At 40.0% G+C, this 16,554-nt stretch overlaps 1 long non-coding RNA gene across 1 annotated transcript; it reads right to left on the bottom strand.

Annotated features, from left to right (window-relative positions):
• Positions 1-289: 289 nt before the first annotated feature.
• LOC103599977 lies at positions 290-11,581 on the bottom strand. Its single transcript, XR_551344.1, has 3 exons — positions 11,499-11,581; positions 8,356-8,502; positions 290-723 (listed from the first exon to the last, which is right to left on the bottom strand). It is a non-coding gene; the product is annotated as an uncharacterized LOC103599977 (long non-coding RNA).
• Positions 11,582-16,554: the final 4,973 nt, after the last annotated feature.

Genomic DNA, 16,554 nt, shown 5'->3' with positions numbered 1-16,554 from the left:
TATTTTGAAAAGACTGTCTTCAAGATCACAAATTTGTTCTTCTGCTTATTCTAGCACGCTTTTAAAGCTCTCAGTTGTGTTACAAATTTCATTTAATGACACTTCCAATTCCTTGAGTTCTGCTACATTCTTTTCTTTTTTCTTTTTTTTTAAAAGATGACCGGTAAGGGGATCTTAACCCTTGACTTGGTGTTGTCAGCACCGTGCTCAGCCAGTGAGCAAACCGGCCATCCCTATATGGGATCCGAACCCGGGGCCTTGGCGTTATCAGCACCGTACTCTCCTGAGTGAGCCACAGGCCGGCCCCTACATTCTTTTCTTAGGGCAACGGTCTGTACATTTCCTTCTTCAGATCCTGGATACTTTTTCTCATCTTGTTGTGCCATCTGAGTCATCTTCTATCTCACTGACTTTCCTTGGCATTGTTACTTGAAATTCCTTTTCAGTCATTTCATGGACTTCTTGCTCTATGCGGTCCGCTCAGTGAAATTATATTCTCTTGGTAGTGTCATAAGTTTTATTTTTCAAATTTCTAGTATCTCTAAATTGGTCTCTAGTCACCTGGTAGAGCAGCTGTTTTTTCCTAATACTCAAGAATGGGCTTTGAGGAGAGGAAATTCCTTTTGTAGATGTGTTTCATACCGACCATTGAATGGGGTGTTTTAGTACTGGTTTCAGGTAGACGCAGTAATGTAGTCTCCATGTAGGCACTCTGGCACAATTCTGTGCTGGGATTGTATATGGGTAATAAAATAAAAATAAATTTTAAAAACCTGAAGAAAAAATCTTAAAATATTTTAAAGTAAATAAAAGAGAAAATGCAACTTATCTAAATTTGTGGAATGTAGAAATAGTAACGCTTTCAAAAAATTTACATCATTGAATGTACATATTTTTTTTTTTCCCCTTTTTGTCTTTTTTCGTGTCCGGCAACGGATCGCAACCCTCAGTGTCGAACCCGTACCGGACCGGGACCCTCGGTGCTGCGCCCACACCTCGCTCAGCCAGTGAGCGGGAACCGGTCTGTATGTGGGATCCGAACCCTCTGCGGGAGCGCCGCCGCGCTCCCAAGTGGCGCACTGTAGCACGGAGCCACCGGGCCGGCCCTGAATGCACATATTTTTTAAAAAAGAAACACCTAGGGCTGGCCCGGTGGCGCACTGGAGAGTGCGCCGCTTGGGAGTGTGGCGGTGCTCCCGCAGAGGGTTCGGATCCCACGTGGCGACCGGTTCCCACTCACTGCCTGAGCGCGGTGCGGGCGCAACACCGAGGGTTGCGATCCCCTTGCCGGTCCCCGGTATGGGCGCAACACCGAGGGTTGCAATCCCGTTACCGGTCAGTAAAAAAGACAAAAAGGAAAAAAAAAAAAAAAGAAACACCTAAAATCAATAAGCTAAGTTTTTACCTTTGGAAAGTAAAAAAAAAAGAGAGCAAATTAAATTAAAAGGAAGCAGAAAAAATAAAAATTAGAGCAAAAATAAAATTAAGAAAGGAAATCGAGAGAAAATTGTCAACGAAGTTGATTCCTCAAAAAGTTCAATAAAATTGATAAGCCTATAGGTAAGCTAACTAAAAAGATGACACAGATCAGAATTTACTAATATCAGAAATGAAGAAGAGGACATCACTACAGAGCCTGTGAACATTAAAAAAATAAATACTATGAACAACGCTGGGAACAAATTTCACAACCTACACGAAATGGACCAGTTCCTAGAAAGACACATTTTCCCAAAACTCACACACACTAAAAATGCAGTATTAGAATATGACTATATCTATCATGAAAATTGAGTAAAAAAAAAAAAAAAAACAGTCTTCAAAACAGAAAGCATCTGGGCCCAATGTGTTTACTGGGGAATTCATCCAAACATTTAAAAGGAAGAAATTATATCAACTCTCTACCATCTAATTCAGAGAACAGAAGATAAGATACCTCACAAATCACTCTACAAGGACAGCATTAACTCAATACCAAATCAGACAAAGATATTTCAACAGAAAACTACAAACCATTATCTCACATGAACATACAAATATCTTTAAAATATTCAAAAACCTAACCAAACAATATTTAAAACGAATTACACACCACAACCAAGTGGTATTTATCCCAAGCAGGCAAAGCTTGTTCAATACTTGAACATCAATTAGTTTAATCCTTCACATCAAAACACTAAAAACAAAGAAATTAGATGACGGTAATATCAACATCTTCAGAAAAAGCCTTTGACAAAATACAGCACCTATTCATCATAAAAACTCTCTTCCACAACTTGATAAAGACTATCTACAGGAAACTGTAGTTAACATTATTATTCCTGGTGAAATACTTTTTTCTGAAAAGCTTTTCCAGAAAATCAGGAACAAGGGAAGAATAAGCCTTCTCACCACTCACATCACACTAAAAGTACTTCATACTGCAATAACAGAAGAAAATGAAATAAAAGATTACAGACTGGGATAAATAAGTCAATAAAAATAAATCGTCTTTGGTTGCAGGAGATAGGAGTATCTGTGTAAAAAATTCTAGTAAATAAATGAAAAAACTCCTTGAATTACTAAGTGATTGTAGCAAGATTGCAGGACACAAGGTTAATAAACAGAATTTTATCATGTTTCAACACACCAGTAATGACCAGCTAGGATCTTAAATAAAAAACAGAATACTGTTTGTCAGAACCTCAAAATATAAAATAGTTGCAAATCACCTATGTCGTAAGAGATTAACATCAAGAATACATAATGAAAAAACCTTCCACAGCTATACAACAACAAAACATATATCCTGTTTAAAAAACAAGCAAAGAAAGGGGCTGGCTGGTTAACTCAGTTGGTTAGAGAGCAGAATTGTAACACCAAGTTCAAAGGTTCAGTTCCTCATACCAGGCAGCCACCCCAACCCCACCCCCAACAAAAAAACAGCAAAGAAATTAAATAGACATTTCTCCAAAGATGATATACCAATTTCTAACAAACACATAAGACACTTAACATCATTAAACATTAGAAAATGTAAAACCATGATGACATTGCTTCACACTCAACAGAGCAGAACATGTTTTGGTGAAATTAGAATTTTAGTATACTGTGGGTAATGATGTAAAATGGTGCAGCCCCTGTACCATTTAAAAAAAAAATACACTGTCTTCTCAAAAAATCAAAAATGGTATTACCACGTGATTCAGAAGTCCAAGTTCAATGTATATATCCAAAATAATAGCTGAATCTCCAAAAGATATTTCCACACCAGTGGAATTCATAGCAGCCATTAGTCACATAGTGAAGTGGTGCAAGCAACCCAAATGTCTGTCCATGAATGAATGGATCAACAAATTGTGGTATGTACACAGAAAGGAGTATTAATCAGCCATAAAAAGAAATGAAATCTTGACGTATGCTATAACAAGGAATGGTGAGGACATTATGCAAAGTATTGAAATAAGCCACTCATGAAATCACAAGAATTGTACAGTCCCACTGATATGAGACAATTTTTTTTTTTTTGTCCTTTTTGAGACCGGCTGCACTGCGCTCAGCCAGTGAGCACTGTGAGCCAACCGGTCATCCCTATATAGGATCCGAACCCGCGGCGGGAGCGCTGCTGCGCTCCCAGCGCCGCACTCTCCCGAGTGCACCACGGGCTCGGCCCGATATGAGACAAATTTTGAGAAACCAAACTAGAACATCAGATGCCAGAAGCTACAAGGAGGGAAAAATTGAGGGTTGTCTTTTAATGGATATAGAGCTTCACTATTCCAAGATAAAAAAGTTCTGGACATCTCCTGCACATCAATGCAAATATACATAACACTACTTAAAGGTAAAAAATGGTTCAAATGCTAAATTTTTTGCTATGTGTATTTTTCTTAACTAAAACTAAAATTAAAATAAACTATTTTAAAAACTAATAGATGGAACAAACTAAAATATTTAAAAATATTTGATTGGGCCAGCCCGGTGGCGCACTGCTGCAGTGCGCCGCTTGGGAGTGCGGTGGCGCTCCCGCCAAGGGTTCAGATCCCACATACAGACCGGTTCCCGCTCACTGGCTGAGCGAGGTGTGGGAGCAACACCGAGGGTTGTGATCCCGTTGCCGGTCCCGGTCCGGTACGGGCGCGACACTGAGGGTTGCGATCCGTTGCTGGACACGAAAAAAGACAAAAAGGAAAAAATATATATATATTTGATTAACTGAAAAAAAATTTAGGAAAAGATGAGGAAAAGCAAAGGTTTAAAAGGCAGATGAGACAACAAATACAACAAAAAATAGCAAAATGACAGACCTGAATCTACCCCTTGTAATAATTAGATTAAATGGAATTTGTGTAAATATTCTACTTAAGGCAACAACTATCAGATTTGACAGGAAAGTAAGACCCAACAATATGCTATCCAGAGACATACACTTTAAATACAAAGACACAAAGATACAGACTGAAAGGCAAAAAATAAAATTAAATTAAAAACACTACACAAACACTAATTATGAAAAGCTTAAGTGGACATATTAATACTAGCCAAAAGAAGCTTCAGCACAAAATATATTACCAGAAATAAATGGAGCATTGAAGGATGTGGCCCACACTATTACCTCCATAATGTGGAAAATGGGAAGGATATGTCACCCTCCCAGGGGTCTGCCGAAGGAGACTTCTGTGAACAAAGGGAAAAGTGCTACCTGGTTTCCTCTATCACTGAGGAAATACAAGAAGAGAGATAAATCAAATAAGGCTGGCTGGCCAGATCACTAACATGGTTGGAGCACCGTTTTGATAACACCAAGGTTAAGGGTCTGGATCCCCACATAGGCCATCCATCAATAAATAAATAAGTAACAATAAAACAAAGATGTTCAATTTTCAAACAAAATTTAAAGGAAATGTAAAGGAGCCAGAATTTGCTGAGTTGGAAATAAAACTACTTTTCAGTCCAAGTTTTTTTCCAACAAAACATTTTCAAAGACACAAACTACTTTGTAGCAAGAATCATGGTGTTTTTTAAAAAAAATAAAAAATTACCAGTATTCTCAGGACCATAGAGTGTGATTTATAGAAAATGCCAGATAAGGGCTGGCCCGTGGCTCACTTGGAAGAGTGCGGTGCTGATAACACCAAGGCCCCAGGTTCGGATCCCATATAGGGATGGCCAGTTCGCTCACTGGCTGAGCATGGTGCTGACAACACCAGGTCAAGGGTTAAGATCCCCTTACCGGTCATCTTTTAGAAAAAAAAAAAAAAAGAAAATGCCAGATAAACAATAAAACTTCTTAAGAAATAACTGCCTCAAAGAGAAGGGGAGGCCAGAGAAAAAAGGGCCTAACACAGAGGTAGCATTGGTATAATGGATTATAGTACAACGGAAGCCCGTGCTTTTTAAAGATGTACCCAGGGTAATTTCCTGTATCAAAAGGGCAGAATTAGAAAAAAAAATTTTTAAAGTGTCATTGAATTTTCAAGTATTATAATCTAACAACAGGCAAAGAAATTGGTCAACTGTACACTCAGGCATTTAAAAAAATGTAGTGCAGAATGCAGGAGGCATCTTTTCCAGAGACCAACACAGGGCCCTAATCAAAGAACTAAACCAGGTGCCCAATGGGCATAACTAACTGCTCAGACCAGAGTCTGCAGGGTACCACCCCTTACCACCCACCCTGTCTAAAGAGAAGCGCCCACATGTTTATGCCATTCTTCTGTGAGCTAGCCACATGTTGAGGAGATGAAGACAACAGGCCAATGGACATGACTGAGTTGGGTTTTCAGCTAACTGTATAACATTAGAAGATTTCTAGGGCTCTTGACAGGGGCAAAGTATATTTTGCATGTGGTAGAAATGTATGGCCAGAGAGCAAACTGTGGTCTATTAAAGACTACTGCAAAGTCCTCCTATTCCTTTTATTGAGAGGCAGAATCTAATTGCCTTCCTCTTGAATCAGGAATGCTTTTAGTGACTTGACTAAGAGAATGTGGTGGGAGACATGCTTGGGATCTGAGTAGTGATAACCGGAAGCCTCAAAGCCTCTGCCTGGGCCTCTATGACAATTGCCCTGGGAGAAGCCAGACAGAACTGACTACTCTGAGACTGCCAGACTCTGAGGAAGCCCACTTCACCAGAAAGGGCTGTATGTCTGCCCAATGTCCCACAATTGTTCTTCCACATGAGACCAGACACATCATGCAGCAGCCAACCTACACTGCCCTTTTACAGTCTTACCCACAACATTCCAATATGAAGGAAGGAAGGAATTCTTATTCTAAGCAACTAAGTTTTGTGTCACAATTCTTATTCTAAGCAACTAACTTATTCTAAGCAACTAAGTTTTGTGTCACTTTGTTACACAGCTGATCATGGGAACACCAAACAAGTCATTAGAGACCACAGACAGTACTCTGATATGCAACAGGAAGAATGTAGGTTAAAATTGAACATTAGGTTCCAAATAAATAAAACCAGCATTTCACATCTTATATTACATCTCAAACTTTAATTGAGAATGTCAACTTTCAGTTAACTAGTTTGTCAATTTTCTTTCTTAACCAACTGTTAGCTATGGTTCTAGTTTATAAACATACCGATGACTTATGCACACAACCCTTTTTCTCATTCATTTCTAAGTGATTACCTGAAATAGGAAAAAAATAAAATACAATCTGTAAGAAAATTTAAAAACATGACAAGTCTTCCTGAATTAGAAACAGACAAGTATACAGTAAAAAAAAACTACACATAAAATCACTGACATAAATTTACAAATTATGAAAATCTGCAATTTCTGTTTTTGTTCTTTACATGTTCTATTGGCTCCTCATCAAACACATCCCACTTACTCCTGAAGGCTTTCTCACCTGAGAGTCTTAAGGATGTCACCACAGGTGCTGGTTAGAAGCCCAGGTCACCAGGGATTGAACCTCATCACCCAGGAAATATGCCCTTCAGGTTTTTACAAGCATATTTCCAATGGAACAAAGTTATTGTCTTTTTAAGTACCAACACCTCCTCCCCCTATACAGGCGGTGTATACAGAAATCAGAATAAAATGAAAAGGACAAGCAAACAAAAGTTGCAAGAATGAACACCACAAGGGATTAGATACAAGAAACAGGGAAGTGTCCAGGAAACACCCCATTTCACTGGCTTGGGTCACTGCCTGGATGGTAGTGATACCACATGTAAGAGAAAAAGAAGTAGACGTCACTTTCATTTTGGATTCATTGACCTTAAGGTAACTTTTGAATAGCTACAAAAAGCAGACAACAGTGAGTTCAACTTATGATCCAAGGAAAAGGGAAGAAGTAGAAAAGGGAAGAAGCTAAAGAGAACCAAGAGTGCAAACTACAGAGGACTGAATCAGTCAAGAAGAGCACAGTGAGAAGAACAGCACCAAGGACGAAGCCCTGTGATGAGCAATGTTTAGAAGAAGAAAGGAAGAGAATTCAGGGGAAGAGAGAGAAAACCATCAGTAATGGCGTGAGACAAACTAACTAACACAGGAGAAGATCATAAACAGCGGTTTCAACTGTGGCAAAAGTCAAATTAGAAAAAGACTACAGAATAGGCACTGGATTTCACTGAAATTTAAATGATAATTCCATGTTTTATCCACAAATCAAGTGCCGTCTTCCAAACCTGTACGCAAACCACAGGACATGTGAATGAAGCCATCTTGAACCAACAGCCTCAGTCACGGCACCAGATGACGAAAGCTGCATGTGCCATCCAGGTAACGCTAGTGTGAGAACTGCCCAGCTGAGTGCACCCATTATGTGGATCCACAGAACTTCAAGAAAATAAAAATGGCCTGACATTTTAAACCACTGCATTTTGATTTGTTCTTACACATCAAATTCTAAATGATACATGTAAGCACACAGAACTCAGTATATTTTAACAAAATTATGTGGGTGAGAAAGTCTTAAATTACACGAAACCTTACAGTCTGCTTATTCACTAACATGTACCTTAGCACTTGCTAAACATTTCTACTGTGGAAAGCTATATGTTTATTTCCAGGTTGCCAGTCAAAAACTTTCTAAGAGAGAAGGCACTTCAGAATTTGGTGCCAATAAATCCTCATATCCCATGAGAATTTGGCAGATTCTCTTCTCAGGTTCCATTCCAATCATGTTAAAAAAAGTGTCTGCCTTTTTGACATGACATCAGAAAGACCAGAGACAAACTTTTACTCAACTGAGATGACTCTGAAGTCTTATATCTTGCTAACTCTTTTTACATATGTACATTTCCTTCAAGCTGAGGTTTACTCATTTCTACTTTTCCATTTTAATTCATGTTCCCCATAATACCCAGGTAATACAGTGAAAAAAATAAGGAATAAAGAAAGAAACAACTCACCAGAGATTTATCCATCTTTTCTTGGTCTTGGAAATGCATAGCACACTATGGCAGCTTAGCTGGGAGAGGAGGGAATGGAGTGGATTAAGGAGAGAACTGTTGTGGATGGACCCTGGATTCTCCTGCCCAAAACTCTCTACACGTTAGCTGGAAAAGACAGACAAACAAAAAGCCTCCCTGTGAGACAACAATCCTTTATGGTCAATAAGACCCAACAAAGACCCATCAAACATGCATCTGCAAGTACATTAATGGTACACATTAGACACACAATTTATTTCTGGGTTAATGAAAATGTGCATTACCTACTGATTTAGCAAGAATCAACCTTACCTAAACATACAACTTAATCATTTAAACTAAAGAAAAACACATTGTATCATTACTAAAACTAATGTTATAGAAATATAGTTAGGCTATATTGACTATTTTTGTATTAATATAATGACTCCACACACGACTCCTGATAAGTGTTTCCACTACAACACATCTTATTTATATATACCTAAATATCTGTATAGTACACATCTGGCAACCCAACATCTTTTGTCTATGATTATATAGGTAAAAAATGTACATTATGTATATTTCTCAGCACCACATTCTCCTTTTTTTTTTAAAAGATGACTGGTAAGGTGATCTTAACCCTTGACTTGGTGTTGTCAGCAGCACACTCTCCCAAGTAAGCCATGGGCCGGCACTTGTACATTATGTATATTTATTTCGGTACACTATTCCAGTAATGTTACCCAGTGATGGATCACCCTACACCCAAACCCTCATGTAGTATGCTCTGTCAATGAACTGGGCTTTGCTATGACACTTGCTTGGGCCAATGGCACATTAGCAAATGTCATGCAAACATAAGTTTGACAAGTACTAGCCACTGGTGCTTGCCTTCTTAAACGCAACCACAGTGTGAAAAAGCCTGGGCCTACACTTTTGGAGACACAGGCCCCAGCCAAGAGTCAGCACAAACCACTGGATATGTGAGCAAAGCCATCCTGAACCAACCAGCCTCAGACAAGGCACCAGGTGACTAAAACTAAACACATCCAAAATGTGAATTCCTAGAACTTCAAGAAAATAAAACAGCTGGGTTTTTTAAGCCATTTGGGTTTTGATTTGTTCCTTACATGGCAAATGCTAAGTGATACACTTAAGCCCCCAGAACTCAATACGTTTTGGACAAAATTATATGGCAAAGAAAACTGTACATTACATGTCAAATACAATCAGTATACCTTCACAACCACAGGGAGAAGTTTTGAAAATTACAATGAATGTCAACTAAGAGGACTTCATTGAGGTTCCTGGCGCTAATGCAGGCCATGTAAATCATAAAAAGCAACTGTTTGCACCTCACTAATCTATGGTGTAAGATTTTTTTTGGTTTTTTATTAATATCATGTAAAAATTGTTTACCTTAAAAACATAAAAAGTGTTTTTCATACATTAGTAGTGAACTGTTCCAGTCTACTCCAAAAGTTCATGGAAAAATATAATTAAAAGAAAATAGGGATCTCTCCTTGAAGTTTCTGAAGCCCACTGGTATTCTAATTTTCCCATTTAAGTAATGTAAAATTGGTTCCTCTACATATATATATATATATGTCAGCAAAATTTGTGATTTTCAAGAACAGAATACTGACATTAAGAGAAGCACTTAAGTTATTTACTCTTTGTGGTGACATGATCCACCGACAGCACTAGAGATCAAAAAAGGATAAGGACGTTTAAGGCAAAGTGTGTTAAAGCATACATTGTTCTAATTTGACTTCAGCATTACAAAAGGAATCTCAACAGTAAACAAACAGTTCTTTTGAGTAAAGTGTGGCAAAATGGAGAATAGGCAAAAAGTCAGTATGTCTAACATCAACTAATCATGTGACCCTGCGCAACTCACATTTCCTCGTATCCAAATATTTTCACTTTTGTTCCAAGATGAAATAACCGGCAAAACATTCCTGAACTACCAGAAAGAAACTGAAGATATAACACCATCAGCATATCTCTAAATGCCAAAATTGGTAATAGGCTGCATTTAAGAGAGCTCAGACACTAGGAACAATGAGGGAAGATTGAAGGAATGGGAGTGTGTTCAGAGAGCACTGCAGACAGATCCCCTCAGCTGTGACAGGTTATTCCTGCACCCCGCACAACGCCTTCAAAGCCTCTTCAGTGACTAACATCTCCTAGGTCCTTGCCTATTCTTCTCAAACTCACTCTCCCTTTTGAAAGTTGGCCCAAACCTCCCAATATCACCCAGCCTCAGGTAGCTCCTGAATGAGGTATTCTCGTCCAACTCCTGTGCACTGTAAGCACTAGACTGAATAACTGCGTGGGCTGTGAAAGCTGCGCCTTTCTGGGACTCTTTTGCCTCTGTCTGACGCAGTCCTGAGAGGGTCCAGGCCACGGTGATGTTCTCCTAGGTGGGATTCTTATTCATATTCATAGAGCGCCCGCCTTCAAACTGTCACAGCTCCTGTACCCCAAGGAAAACCAGAATGTCATCCCATGCCCCAAAGTCCCTCCTAGAAGTCACTGTCCCTGAAAACTGGGTCTTATATCAACGTCCGCAAACTCAGGAGCGCTAGGAAGGCCGCACAGTGCAGGAGGGACCAGAAACTTAACCTCAAGGAGAGACACCGAGAAACCCCACGACACAACTGCCACAGGATAACGCTCCATCTGCACACACCTCACAGTTACTTCTCTGGGAATCTGGGGCATCACACTAATGTCCACACGCTCACGTTACAGATGGTGAAGTGAACGTCCCATAGGTCGGTACCAGGTTCCTGATGGCGGAGCTGGAACGTGACCTCCCCACACCTCCCAGGCTCGCTGTCTTCAGACACTCCCATCCACGTTCCCGTCGCCACCTTGGACCTGAGCCCCCGTCCTGGGACATCTGGAACCGGCTTCTGCACACCCGACAGCGCCGTCCTCTGACGGAACCGTCCGGAATGCGCAGCCCGGGCGCCCCTTCCCTGGCCTGGCCCAGCTCCACGCTCGCGCAGCACTTCAAGCCCCGCCAGCCCGAGGCCTGCGGCGCTTTCTGCCCGCCAAGTGCCGGGACACAGTCCCGCTCCCCAGAACCCCCGAGGCCCGCCGGGCTCCTGTTTCACTCTCACACCCACCTTCAGGGACGCACAATCCACGGGCAAGATCTGAGGAGCAACGTTCCGGCGACCGCAGCATCCGGGATTTCCAGACAAAAGATGGCGGAGTGGGAGGAGCCGCACATGCGCAGAAGAAAAGAGGAAAATCCTGTTCCAAAGTACTCCTGCGAGGGTGACGCCATTGCAAGGCAAAACTAGAGAGATAAGCGAGGATGCACATGCGCAGAAGAAACACAAAGACCTTTCTCTATAGTCCTGTGCCTGAGACGTTAATGGTCAGCGAGACTACATTTCCCAGAATACTCTAGGGTCCTACATTAGGCACCAAACAAGAAAATTTTTAAAGTTTTCTTCGCTGCACGGAGTACTGTTACCGGAAGGTCAGGTCTTGTTGGATCAAGACTGGTCTCTACCAACACAATAGACTAGTCTCTAGTCCACAAATGTGGAATTTTGATTTTTTTTTTTTTTAAAGATGAGGGGTAAGAGGATCTTAACCCTTGACTTGGTGTTGTCAGCACCACGCTCTCCAAAGTGAGCAAACCGGTCATCCCTATATGGGATCCGAACCCGTGGCCTTGGTGTTATCAGCACCGCACTCTCCGGAGTGAGCCACGGGCCGGTCCGAATTCTGATTTTTTAGTAGATGTTAGTTTGACAACCTCAGACATTGCGGCAGTAATGGGGAAATTCAAATGGGGTCCAGGTACAGCTGTTATAGACCCATGTCTATTTCAAACATGCATTTTAAAGTATGGAAAAATCATATCTCGATTTTATTTTAAATGTGTTAACAAAAAATTGACATGGTAATTTTCTTTCAAAACATTAAGAGATGTTTGTTCTCATCCAGTAAACTATGTGTAAGTCTCAAAGCATTGTATTACACAGTTAGAAAAACTGCTCTAGTGTGTATAGTGAAATAAAATAGCAGGGTCATAGGGTAGGTGCATTTCTTAATCCTTGTCCCAACTTACAGTTGCCATGTCTGCTAATTAATTGCCGAGAAATTCCCATGTTCCATTAACCCATCTGTCCATTTATTAAATCAAATTTTAGTAATTTGGTGTGTGTGTGTGTGTGTGTGTGTGTGCTGGACATGAACTTTGCCTTGTCTTCTCTGGTTTCTACAGCAAAACAGGCAAGGAGATCTTTACATGGATTTATCAAAGTTTCTACTACGTTGAAGTGCCTTTTAACAGAAAGTAAGACTGGCTGGTTGCTCACTTGGGAGAACGTGGTGCTGGTAACACAAACATCAACAGTTCAGGTCCCATTATTGGCCAGCCACCAAACAAACAAACACAAAATGCAAAAATGCCCAGCTTGAGTCATCAGAGTTGATATGGGCTTGAGTGTTAGAATGTGGGGCAGAGTAAAGAAACGGCCAACATTGTGGGTGTGTGGATGGGATGTGTGGGAGGCTGCGGTCATGCCTAAAACCTATCCCTGGTTTTCTCTTTTCCTAATGTATTTCCTGCCTTGTTCAAATTACTGTCTTTTAAAAAATTCTTCAACTTCCCCTCAGTGATTCTAATTGCACATCCAGAGAACTCAGCCTTGATCTTCCCACAGCCTTCTTGTCTCAGACATTAGAATCTATAGACTTCAATCCCATTGAACTCCTAAATCCCGTGCCTCTCTCTTAAACACTTATTGGTAGGGGATGTGGGAATCCTTTAAACACAGGATGATTGGCAGGGATTGGGTGGCGGGAGTCGCTGCCTGATCTTTCACACTCTGGATACACTTTGTCACTCCCTCTCTTTGTATGTCTGCCTCCTGTCCATAAAAATGGAGACAGTAATACGCATTTGGATGTGCAGCCCTCACCCTGAGCCCACCTCTATTAACATAAAGGCCAATAATGCAATCCCTTGACTTCCCCTATGAAGGTAAAGTTCTCTCCTCCAGGGAGAGGAGGCCCAGGGATGATACCTAAGTGTTTCCACACTAGCCATGTGTTGTAGCTTTACCCGTTCAAGTATACACTTCTATTGTTAAACTTATTTCTAAGGATTTTATTTTGATTCTATTGTAACTAGAATTGTTTCTTCAATTTTATATTTCTATTTATTTTTGTGTACATAAATAGTGATTTTTGTATATTGATATTGTCTTTTGTTACTTTTCAGAACTCACAGTTTTTCATTAATTCCTTATGGTTTTCTACATAAGAACATGTCAAGTGAAAATACAGAAAATCGTACTTTCTTTCCAATCTAGATGACTTTCATTTACTTGTTGCCAGTTTTTCTGTCTAGTACAATGATGAAAAGACGTGGTGAGAGTGGATTGCTTGTCATGCTCCTAATCTTAGAAAATAAGTATATGAGGGCGGCCGGTGGGTCACTCGGGAGAGTGCGGTGCTGATAACACCAAGGCCACGGGTTCGGATCCTGTATAGGCATGGCCGGTTGGCTCACTGGCTGAGCGTGGTGCTGACAACACCAAGTCAAGGGTTAAGATCCCCTTACCAGTCATCTTTAAAAAAAAAAAAAGAAAGAGAGAAAAAGAAAATAAGCATACGAACTTTCACCCTTAAAAATAGTATGAGCAGTGGGTTTTCCACGTGCTCTTCATCAGTTTGAAAATGTTCCCTTCTATTCCTACTTCATTGAATGTTTTCTTCATAGAAGGATGTTGGATTTTGTCCAATTTGTTTTGTCCATGTATTGAGATGTCGTGTTGTTTTGTTTATTATTTTATTGATATAATGTATCATAATGTGTAATTTTTTCTATTAACCAAACATGTAGTCCTGGGATATATGAAACATTGACGCAGGGTATGATTATTTTTATATGTTGCTTGATTCTGTTTACTTTTATATTTTTCCCCAATTTTCCAACTATAGTCGTAAGATACATTCTTCTGAATTTTTCTTTGCTTGTAATGTCTTTGTAGAATCTCAGTATCATAGTAATACTGATGCAGGGAATGAGTGGAAAAGCAGCTCTACAACATCTGTCTTGGGGAGAATTTGGGAACAGTTGATGGTAAATCTCCAAATATTTGATAGTATTTCTCATTAAAGTTTCTGGACATGATCTTTTCTTGGTATGTACTGGTTTTTCATTGTTAATACAATCACTTCACCTGTACTAGGTCTATTATGATTATTTATTTTTTTGACTCAGATTTTGCAGTTTGTTTCTAGGACTTTGTCCATTTCAGGTACATTATCTACTATATTAACATGCCATTCTGCATATTATTCTTCTGTAAGTAGTTTTATGTGTGAGGATGGTAGTAATGTCTCCTCTTTAGTTTCTATATTTAGTTATTTGTGCCTTCTGTCTCTCTATCTCTCTCTGGTCCAGCTAAGGATTTGTCCGTTTCTTTCATCTCTCATGATCCTAACTTTGGTGTTCTATTCTTTTTCTCTTTTCCCATTAGCTATTTCATTAATATCTCCTGCAACCATGATCCCTTTCTTCCTTCTGCTTACTTTAAATTTCACTTGCTCTTCCTCTTTCTGTGTCTTCACATGTAAGTTTAGATTACTGACTTGAGATCATTCTTTTTTAATATAAATATTTACATCTAAGACTTTCCTCTAATTTTCGCTTTAATTGTCTTCAAATTTTCAATCATATTAGTACATTTGCTGATGTCCCTTTTGATTTATTTGTCCCATTCATGATTGTGGAGCATGTTGTTTACTTCTGATAAATATATTTTTAATTGAAATGTAATGTAAAATAATATATCAGAGAGAATCGGACTCTGTAAATTTAAGATTTTCATGTATGATAATGTGCTTCAATTGTTCAAGGCTATACTGTTGTAATACAAAATGTATTTCTTACCATGGGCTGAATTTCAAAAATATTTGAAAACCACAAATTATTCTTAGTCAATGCTTTTGCCTTTGAAATGTGTTCACCAAGTTGCCACTTTCTTGTAATGTGGTCATCACACAAATCTGCCTGTAAGAAGAAAGGTCTTATTTCCTACTGTCCTTGCATGTATGCATGTGGGCATGCGTGAGTGTGTGTGTGTGTGTGTGTGTGTGTGTGTGTGTGTGTGTGTGAGAGAGAGAGAGACAGACAGACAGAGAGAGACAGAGAGAGACAGAGACAGAGATACTCTCTTGTATCCTGTGCTGCAGTTTCCTTCTGCTCCTTGGCCACAGGCCTAAAATTAAAATCTCAGCCCAAATACACCAGAAAGCATTATTGGAATAGAATTTGGGGAGTGGGGTCACCATGAGTAAATGTTGACAATAAGGTGAAAGCGAGAGGAGCCTCTGGTGCCAGAGAGTTCAAGGCACTCGGGTTATTCAGATGCATCACAGAAGTGCTGGGTTCACCCTTGTCAGGAGCTCTCTGTTCCCTCTTTCTCAGAACTCTTTCTTTCATCACCTTCACTGTAAATCTTCATGCCTCTCCTCTTAAGAACTAAACGCTTCCTCCCTCTCTACTCCCATGCAGTGTGAATGAGGCATTGGGGCTCCAGGACCTGCAGGCTGTGATCAGAACACACTGGAAGCCAATTGTTAACCCTTTACTGTCTCTTTCTTCTCGGTTTTGGTTTGTGGAGTCTCTCCCATCACTTCATTCCCATATTCAGTTCTTCCTCATACTCTTCCTCAATAAATGGCTCACAGGCTGGTGGAGGGAGGAAGTCTTGAAGATCACCTGACAACAGACAGAGTAAAGGGTTTACCAAAGAGATAAGAAAAAAAATGGTGATACAGCAGAGGTTAGAATTTCAGACGCCTTTTACATGAGCCAACCCCCTTCCTGCTTTTGCCCCAATGGGACTGGTCCCCTGGCTGCTCTCTCATTTCTCATACTCTCTTTAAAATATCCAGTCACTTTTGTACAAATTGAAGTTGGGTTTTCTTTACTATTTTTCCTACAATAGTTTATTACTGATGAAGAACTGTCCTTACCAATGTGACTAATGTCCAGCTTTATCTTTCTTAAAGAATTCCTTTTCCACCAACTTAGGAGCTGAGATATTTACTTCTGACTTGATTTGGGATAGCAGACATCTCCTGTTATGGGCTGAGGCCATGCTCAGTGTGTTGAAATCACCAAAATAAATGTTCCATCCCAACCCCATG

The sequence above is a fragment of the Galeopterus variegatus genome, unplaced genomic scaffold (assembly GCF_000696425.1).
Source record: "Galeopterus variegatus unplaced genomic scaffold, G_variegatus-3.0.2 Scaffold3173, whole genome shotgun sequence".
Classification (NCBI taxonomy): domain Eukaryota; kingdom Metazoa; phylum Chordata; class Mammalia; order Dermoptera; family Cynocephalidae; genus Galeopterus; species Galeopterus variegatus.
The sequence above is the reverse complement of the archived record's forward strand: the minus strand, read 5'-3'. Positions and strand labels throughout refer to the sequence as shown.